This window comes from Tachyglossus aculeatus, chromosome 26, assembly GCF_015852505.1.
Source record: "Tachyglossus aculeatus isolate mTacAcu1 chromosome 26, mTacAcu1.pri, whole genome shotgun sequence".
Classification (NCBI taxonomy): Eukaryota; Metazoa; Chordata; class Mammalia; order Monotremata; family Tachyglossidae; genus Tachyglossus; species Tachyglossus aculeatus.
This window is the reverse complement of record NC_052091.1, coordinates 8770384-8780064: the sequence shown is the minus strand read 5'-3', so window position 1 is coordinate 8780064 and position 9681 is coordinate 8770384. Positions and strand designations below refer to the sequence as shown.

Here is a 9681-nt window from a genome sequence, read left to right as displayed (position 1 = left end):
CGCCCATCTTCCTACAACCAAAATGGCAGCTCCCGGGCTGAAGTTGGGCCACAGAAACCGCAGTCTCTGACCAGGTGGCCTGTTGGGCACTTGCATCCTCAGGCTGATTTTGACTGTTTATCTCCTCCTCTGTCCCTGCAAGGATGTGAGGGGCGACCAGGAGGTTCTCACACCAGCCACTCCCCATCTTCTCTGACCCTGCAGTCACACTAGAGGGGCTGGATTCTTGAGATTCCTTTTGCCCACACCCCGATGATTGATGGAAAGGGAGTCAGTCAGTCAGTAGTATTTACTGAGTGCTTACTGTGATGTCAATCATGGTGATGGTTCCTGTTTAGCGCTTACTTTGTGCCAAGCACTATTATAAACACTAGAATAGATACAAGTTTATCAGGATGGACACTGTCCCTGTCCCACATGGGGCTAACACTCTGAATCCCCATTTCACAGAGGAAGGAACTGAGGCCCAGAAAAGTGAAGTGGCTTGCCCAAGGTCACACACCAGACATGTGGCAGAGCCGGGATTAGAACACAGGTCCTTCTGACTCCTAGTTCTGGGCTCTATCCACTAAGCCACACTGCTTCTTACTGTGTGTAGAGCACTGTACTAAGTGCTTGGGAGAGTATCTTGTTTTGTCTTATGCGTCGAGTCATTTCTGACCCATAGCGACACCCTGGACACATCTCTCCTGCTCTTCATCTGCAATCATTCTGGTAGTGGATCCATAGAGTTTTCTTGGTAAAAATCTGGAAGTGGTTTACCACTGCCACCTTCCAAACAGTAAACTTGAGTCTCTGCCCTCGTTTCTCTCCTTTGCCACTGCTGCCCAGCATGGTTGAGTTTTGACTTGTAGCAGATTGCCTTCCACTTGCTAGCCACACAAGCTAGGAATGGAATGGTTAGGCCTCTGCTTGACTCTCCCTCCCGTAGCCGAGATTGGTAAATTCTGGAAACTCCCCAGGTGCGACCCTGAGAGGGGATGGGAGAGTATATTATAACAATATAACAGAGACATTCCCTGCCCACAATAAGCTTAGAGTCTAGAGTGGGGAGACAGATGTTAATATAAATAAACAAAATTACAGATATGAACATAATTGCTGTGGGGCTGCGAGGAGAGGATGAATAATGGGAGGGGGCCTGCCCTCTACCCCGAGCCCCCAAAAGGGTGTAATTCCCCAGCCCAGCCAGCATTGAAGACAACTAGCTGTCTCCAGAGTCCGAGTAGCATATAATCTGGCTCTCCGCAGAAGATGGCAAGACCACAGAGGCAGACGATGGAATTATAGTCCCAGCCAAAGCTGTGGCAGCAGCAGCAGCCTCCCTGAACCCCAAGCTCTTCTCCTCTGACTCGTCAGTGTGCCATCGGTTTAAAGGAATATGGCCCCATGAGGGTGGGATGTCAAGCAGTTCAGTAGAAATTCCCTGCGGCTCAGCCCAGAATTGATGGAGATCCTTGGAGACCCCCTGCACCTGCTCCCTCCAGTCGGGAAATGCCCTGGGAATGCAATCTAGATTCTAGTCCTGGGACTTCCCTGCCTCCACTGAATGCCCTGAGGCAAGTCACTAGACCTCTCTGGGCTTCAGTTTGCCCACCTGAAAAATGGGGATAATTACATCTATCCTTAACAACAACAACAATATTAATAATTTGTTAAGTGCTTATCATGTGCCCATTTCTGCCACTTTTCTGCTATATGACCTTGAACAAGGCACTTCTCTGTCTCAGTTAGCTCATCTGTTAAATGAGGATTAAAAATTGTGAGCCCCATGTGGAACAGGGACTGTGTCTAACCCGATTTACTAGTATCTACCCCAGCGCTTAGTATAGTGCTCTGCACACAATAAGTGCTCAATAAATACGATTGAATGAATGAATGAACAAATGAATGAAAGTAGCAAGAGCCCTTCAGCTGGGAGGGAGCTTGAAAGTTGTCTAGTCCAGTCCTCAAGCGGGAACTACCCTAAGGACCTACCCTAATAATAATAATAATAATTTTGGTATTTTTAAAATGCCTACTGTGTGCCAGGCACTGTAATAAGTGCTGGGGTGAATACAAGCAAATTGGGTTGAACATAGTCTCTGTCCAAGTGCCTACTATGTGCCAGGCACTGTACTAAGTGCTGGGTTGAATACAAGCAAATCGGGTTGGACATAGTCTCTGTCCCACATGGGGCTCATAGTCTTAATCCCCACTTTACAGATGAGGAAACTGAAGCACAGAGAAGCGAAGTGACTTGCCCAAGGTCACACAGCAGATAAGTGGCAGAGCTGGGATTAGAACCCCGGTCCTTCCAACTCCCAGACCAGGACTCTATCCTCTAGGCCATGCTGGTAGCACTTCATAGAGTGCACTGAGTTGCATTTACACACAGGACACATTGATGAATGAAGATACCTCAGTCCAGTGGCCAGTGCTGTGCTCCAGTGGCTTGGTCCTGCAGGTGGTCACCTTGGTAACTGCCGTGCTCTTCACCACCCAGGTAAACAGTTACTTCTTGTGGTTTCTGCTGGGATAGTCCACCTCACCAAACACCATAGGCAGTTCTTTGGTCAGTAACTTTTGCCGCCGATGGCCTAGAAGAGCAGCATGACTTAGTGGAAAGAGCACGGGCTTGGGAGTCAAAGGTCATGGGGTCTAATCCCTGCTCTGCCACTTATCAGCTATGTGTCTTTGGGCAAGTCACTTCTCTGTGCCTCAGAGCCCTCATCTGTAAAATGGGGATTAAGACTGTGAGCCCCGCATGGGACAACCTGATCACCTTGTAATCTCCCCAGCGCTTAGAACAGTGCTTTGCACAGAGTAAGCGCTTATTATTGTATCTTCCCCAGCGCTTAGAACAGTGCTTGGCACATAATAAGTGCTTAACAAATGCCATCAATCAATCAATCAATCAATCGTATTTATTGAGTGCTTACTGTGTGCAGAGCACTGTACTAAGCGCTTGGGAAGTACAAGTTGGCAACATATAGAGACAGTCCCTACCCAACAGTGGGCTCACAGTCTAAAAGCACACATCATCATTATTATTATTATTAGTCCCAGGACGGGGACCACCTCAGGGACATTAGTGCAGCACGGACACACAGACACACAGATACACAAACACACACGTGTGTCTCCACACAAGGACGGCGGGGTTGGGGGTCAGTGACTACGCAGGGAAGATGTTGCCGGGCAGCGTCCGTGTTTCGCCACTAGGTGGCGCAGGGCGTTGAGGAATGTTTTCTCTTTGCCGCCGCCCGCAGCCCGCACCGCCTCAATCAATCAATCAATCAATCATATTTATTGAGCGCTTACTCTGTGCAGAGCGCTGTACTAAGCGTTTGGGAAGTACAAGTCGGCAACACACAGAGACGGTCCCTACCCAACAGTGGGCTCACAGTCTAGAAGGGGGAGACAGAGAACCAAACAAAACATATTAACAAAATAAAATAAATAGAATAGATATGTACAAGTAGAATAAATAAATAAATAGAGTAATAAATACGTACAAACATATATACATATATATACAGGTGTTGTGGGGAAGGGAAGGAGGTAAGGCAGGGGGGATGGAGAGGGGGAGGAGGGGGAGAGGAAGGAGGGGGCTCCCGCACGAAGACTAGATGGCAACCCCGCGAACCCCCTTTTCTGCCGAAGCTTTTGCCCCCACTCACCTCCTGGGCACCTAGATGCTCCCCCTCCCCCTCCCGGGACTTTGGCAGGAAAGGCAGCATCTTCCCCAGAGGCCGCTGAGTAATCCACCAGTTTTATCTGGGAGCAATATTCATTCGTTCAATCGTATTTGTTGAGCACTTACTGTGTGCAAAGCACTATACGAAGTGCTTGGGAGTGTACGACACAACTACACACAGACACATTCCCTGCCTGCCACAAGCTCACAGTCTAAAGGGGGAGACAGACACTAATATACATAAATAAATAAAAATTGTAGGATTTATAAGCGCTTACTACGTGCCAAGCACTGTACTACTAATAATAATTGTGGTAATTGTTAAGCATTTACTGTGTACCAGGCACTGCACTAAGCACTGGGGTGGTTACAAGCAAATCAGGTTGGACATAGTCCCTGTTCCACATGGGGCTCACAGTCTCCATCCCCATTTTACAGATGAGGTAACTGAGGCACAGAGAAGTGCAGTGACTTGTGCATGGTCGCACAGTAGACAAGTAGCAGGTATTAAAACCCATCACCTTCTGACTCCCAAGGCCGTGCTCTATCCACTATGCTATGCTGCTTCTCTGAGGGCTGGAGTGAATATAAGATCATCAGGTCCTACATGAGGTTCGTATTCTAAGAAGGAGGGAGAATAAGCATTGAAGCCCCATTTTGCAGCTGAGGGAACTGAGGCACAGATAAGTTAAGTGACTTGCCCAAGGTCACACAGTAGGTATATGGCAGAGTCAGAATTAGAATACAGGTCCTTTAACTCCCAGGCCCAGGCTCTTTCCACTAGGCCATGCTGTTTCCCTGATCTGATGTGTTTTGTTTGGCCCTGCAAATAAGACCCAGAGTTAACCTCACCTGTCTCCTCCCCCTCTCTCGGTCCTAAATACGGAAAAATGGAGTCTCTGGAAAAGTGTTTGGGGTTCTTGGAGGGTGTTGTCACATTTGTATTATGGGATGTTTGCCACCAAACTCTCATATTCCTTACAAAGGATTGATGAGCATTTACTATCTGTTAGTAGCCTACTTTAATGTGTTCTTAATCATGATAATGGTATTTATTAAGCACTTACGTGCCTTGAGGTAGATTCAAGATATCTTTCTAATACATAGGGAGAGCAGGTATCTTCTCTATATTTACTTTCCTATATTTAATTCCCATGAGGAAACTGAGGCCCAGAGACATTAAGTGACTTGCCCAAGTCACAGAGCAGGCACATGGAGGAGCTGGGATAAGAACCCTAATGCCCTGGCTTGCAGCCCCAGGCTCTTTCCACTACTTCTCTGAGTGAAGGCCTGGGTGAGGTAGCAGCATCAATTTGCTTATCAGGATGATGGGGAGGACAGGAATGAAGGAAGCAATGGTCGGCCTGGTAACAGTATGCCTCTCCCCCTGCCCTCCCCCCCGACAGTTCCTTGACCAATCTGCTGGACAGTTCCTTAATAAAATTTTGACTTCATTGATCATTTATGTGTTTTGCGGCCTAGTGGATAGAGCGTGGGCCTGGGAGTCAATTGATCAGTGTTCTAATCCCAGCTCTGTTGCTTGTCTGCTGTGTGACCTTGGACAAATCACTTTGTTTTTCTATGTCTCAGCTACCTTGGCAGTGAAATGGGAATTAAGACTGAGCCCCATGTGGGACAGGGACCATGTCCAACCCAATTTGCTAGTATCGAACCCAACTCTTAGAAAAGTGCCTGGCACCTAGTATGCGTTTAACAAATACCATTAAAAAAAAGTACAAGACACTGGTTAAAGGAATCCATCCACCCTTGGGGCCATCCCAGGGGAGTTTCACCACATTACTGGTCTATTTTATACACAATTGTGGACCAACAAAGTTCAAAGTCCATTCTCTAAAAGGGGGGAAAAGGGCACTTAACTGTTCCAAACTGAGGGTCTGTTTTACCTCAGAAGACACTTCCTCCCCCTGCGTGTATACACACTCACACATACACACAGTGCTGCCCCCTGCCCAGAAATGTAGTCTTTCGGGATGAAAGAGTTAAGGTTTACCCTGATCCCCCAGTACATCCCTCCTTTGCCCCCTCCCCCCAAGGGCCTAGCTGCCACATGGTCACGAGCTGTTTCCATGTCCATAGAAGCTATGCTCTGGGCCCAGCCACTGGCTCAGTCAACTCAAGCCAGGCCGAGAGTAAGATCAGGGGCCTCGGCAGAAAGGCACTGAGCAGTCCAGTTGCACCCCAGACCCAAATGCATCACTGGTAGGAGGACCAAAGGGTCTTTTATTAAGTCTGTGTAGACCAGGGCAGGAATAGGAATAGTGAAAACCATGGAGATAGGAGACCTGGGTTCAAATCTCTGCTCTGCCACTCCTCCTGCTGTGTGACTTTGAGCAAGTTGCCTCACTTCTATGGACAGTCCTTCTGATTCCCAGACCTGTGCTCTATCCCTTAGGCCATGCTGCTTCTTTTAGCTTGTCTGAACTTGTCCACCCTGTGGCCTGACAATCCTATAACCCTTCCAGGGGGCAAAAAGATGATGGGCGGTTAGGGTGAACCCCATCAGGAGGCCCCAGCCACCTCTTCTGCCTCGGAAACACCATCTGGAGATGTTCAAAGCCAATACCCCACAGCTGAGAGAGACAGCAGACAAACTGAAGCAGACAAGAAATAGTGATGGTCATGATTAAGTAACTACTATGCTCTAAGTGCTGGGGTAGATACAAGATCATTCATTCATTCAATCGTATTTATTGAGTGCTTACTGTGTGCAGAGCACTGTACTAAGCGCTGTGATCAGGCATAGTCTGTGCCCCACACTGGTCTCTTAATTTAAGAAGGAGGGTAAAAAGGAATCTTATCCCCATTTGGAATATAAGGCGATCTAGCCCCAATACACCCAGCAATGATGTGTGTGTGATCGGGGGGGGGGGGTGGGGGTGTGTGTGTGTGTGTGTGTGTGTGTGTGTGTGTGTGTGTGTGTGTGTGTGTGTGTGTGTGTATGTGTGTAGAGCGAGGGGGTATTAGGAGGAATTTGTGCAGGGCCCCATGACAAGGAGAACCCTCTAGTGCTTTGTATAGTGCTCTGCACACAGTAAATACTAAATACCACTGATTGATCGATTGATGGATTGCTTCCTGGGCTATTATCAATAAGGCTACCTGTTGGAATTTTAGCTTTAAAGAAATAATGACGGTGCAAAGCAGTGCTTCAATTCCCAGGGCTGTAGGACTCAGATTCCTGAGGAGTTTAAATCCTGCTAGTTTGGAAGCTCCTCGAGGGCAAGATTGTGTCTACCTTCTCTATTGTATTGTACTCTACCAAGTGTTTAGTACAGTGCTCAGACTACATCAAGTTCTCAATAGGTACCATTGATTGACTGCTTGATTAAAGTCACTTATTTATAATAATGTCAATCTCCCCTCTAGACTCTAAACTCATTGTGGGCAAGGAATGTGTCTGTTATATTGTTATAGTGTACTCTCCCAAGCATTAGAACAATGCTTTGCACGTAGTAAGTGTTCAATAAATACAATTGACTGACTGGCTTTAAGTCCACAGGATCCCGGGTTTCTGAAAAGTCACCTGGACTCCCTCAGGAAAAAAGGCAGTGGACAGTAGCTGAGTAGAAATGTCCTACCCATCTCTATTCTCCACTAGTCAGTAGGTATAGTTCACTGTATTGAGCTCTTGAGAAGATGTAACGCAAAAAATGACTCATTCCCTGACTGCAAGGAGTTTACACGGTAACAGGGGAGGCAGACATAAAAATATTGTCAGCTAGACCTGTCTACATGTTTTGTCACCTGTCTACATGTTTTGTCACCTGTCTACATGTTTTATTTTGTTGTCTGTCTCTCCCTTCTAGACTGTGAGCCCATTGTTGGGTAGGGACCGTCTCTATATGGTGCCACTTGTACTTCCCAAGTGCTTAGTACAGTGCTCTGCACACCGTAAGCGCTCAATAAATATGATTGAATGAATGAATGAATGAATGAATGAAGGTTGCCTGTTTACTTGTTTTGATGTCTATCTCCTCCTTCTAGACTGTAAGCCCGTTGTGGGCAGGGAAAGTCTCTCTTTACTGCTGAATTGTACCTTCCAAGTGCTCAGTACAGTGCTCTGCAAACAGTAAGTGCTCAATAAATATGATTGAATGAATGAATGGAGTTATTATTGCCTACCTCTGAACCATCCAAATTCTTGAAGCTGGGGTTTCTTCTTCATTTCCTGAAAAGCAAGGTAAAACCTCAGGGCAAGTAGACCCTTTCAGAACTGTAACATATGCGTTAGGACTTCATGGTAGGCATGGCATATTGTTGTTTCTGGTATTTGTTAAGCACTTACTATGTGCCAAATGCTGTTCTAAGCCCTGGGGTAGTTACAAAGTAATCAGGTTGAACAAAGACCCTGTCCCACTTGAGTCTCACAGTACTAATCCCCATTTCCACGATGAGGTAACTGAGATACAGAGAAATGAAATGACTTGGCCAAGGTCACTCAGCAGATGAGTGGGGGAGTCACAATTAGAACCGGTCCTTCTGACTCCCAGAATCACACTCTATCCACTAGGCCACGCTGCTTTAGACCCACCGACCCTCCAGGAGAGAAGGGTTCTAATTCTGACTCCTCTACTTGCCTTTAGTGTGACCTTGGGCAAGTCACTTAACTTCTATGTGCCTCAGGTTCTTCAAATGTAAAATGAGGATTCAATACCTATCTTTCCTCTCCCTAAGACTGTAGGTTCCATGTGGGACAGGGACTGAATTTGATCTGTTTATGGCACATCTACCTAGCAGCACTCCTGTAGTGCTTGGCCCCAAGTAAGCACTTAAATATTATTATTATTTTTATTACCATTATTCTGGAAGGCATGCTCTCCTTCTCCAGGTTGAGGTGGTCGAGAGCTCTTCAGAAGCTCCGTTCTAGTTGTTTGGAGGCTTAATAAGTTGTAACTGAAAACTAATTTATGGCCATTCCCTGGGAAAAAAAAAAGCCCAGTTGTGAAGTATTTATTACACTTCCTTGGAAATGATGACAGTCCTGCAGAGAATGTTTTCATTGTTAGTCATCATCTTTGGAGAAGGCTAGCCAGCTCTGAACTATGGCTTTAATAACCAAGCCAAATGAGAAAGTGCAGATTTGGGGGAAAGCTCTGTAGATTGGATTTCACTCAGGGCTCTTCGAACACATGTTTCTGATAGAAAGCTCTGCTTTGTCATACCCAAATTGGACCGTGTTGAATGTGTTTCGTAGGCACTCCTGAAGAAAACAAGAAAGAAGGAGGGGATGAGAGAATCAGAGGAAAGGCAGGAGCCTTTTCCAGGTCTAAGGCCACTCAGATTGACCTCTAGGCAGCCCTTTTTTAAAAAATGGTATTTATTAAGCGCTATGTGTCAAACACTGTTCTAGGGCTGGGGTAGATGCAAGTTAATTAGTTGGACAAAGTCCCTGTCGCTCATGGGGCTCACAGTTTAAGTTAGTTTGGCAGTTATATTTATCGAGTGCTCACTGTGGGCAGAGTACTACATTAAGTGCTTGGGAGAGTACAATATAACAATATAAGAGACACGTTCTCTGCCCACAACAAGCTTACAGCTTAAGTAATAATAATAATAATTGTGGTATCTGTTAGGCGCTTACTATGTACTAAGTTCATTCATTCATTCAATCGTATCTACTGAGCTCTTACTGTGTGCACAGCACTGTTCTATGCACTTGGAAAGTACAATTCGTCAACAGATAGAGACAGTCCCTACTCAACAACATTCTCAAAGTCTAGAAGGGGAGACAGACAACAAAACAAAACAAGTAGACAGGCATCAATAGCATCAAAATAGATACAAGCAAATTTAGGTTGGTCAGAGCCCCTGTCCCACATGGGCTTCACAGCCTTAATCCCCATTTTACAGATGAGGTAACTGAGGCCCAAATAAATTAAGTGATTTGCCCAAGGTCACAGAGAAGGCAAGGGGCAGAGCCAGGATTATAATCCAGGTCAGGATTAGAACTGAGGCCCAGAGAACTAAAATGACTTGCCCAG

The 9681-nt window shown here is 46.2% G+C and overlaps 1 long non-coding RNA gene across 1 annotated transcript; it reads right to left on the bottom strand.

The window, feature by feature from the left end:
* Positions 1–2406: 2406 nt before the first annotated feature.
* Positions 2407–8580, bottom strand: LOC119945722. The gene is made up of 3 exons (XR_005456326.1): positions 8496–8580; positions 7823–7868; positions 2407–2579 (listed from the first exon to the last, which is right to left on the bottom strand). It is a non-coding gene; the product is annotated as an uncharacterized LOC119945722 (long non-coding RNA).
* Between the last annotated feature and the right edge of the window lie 1101 nt (positions 8581–9681).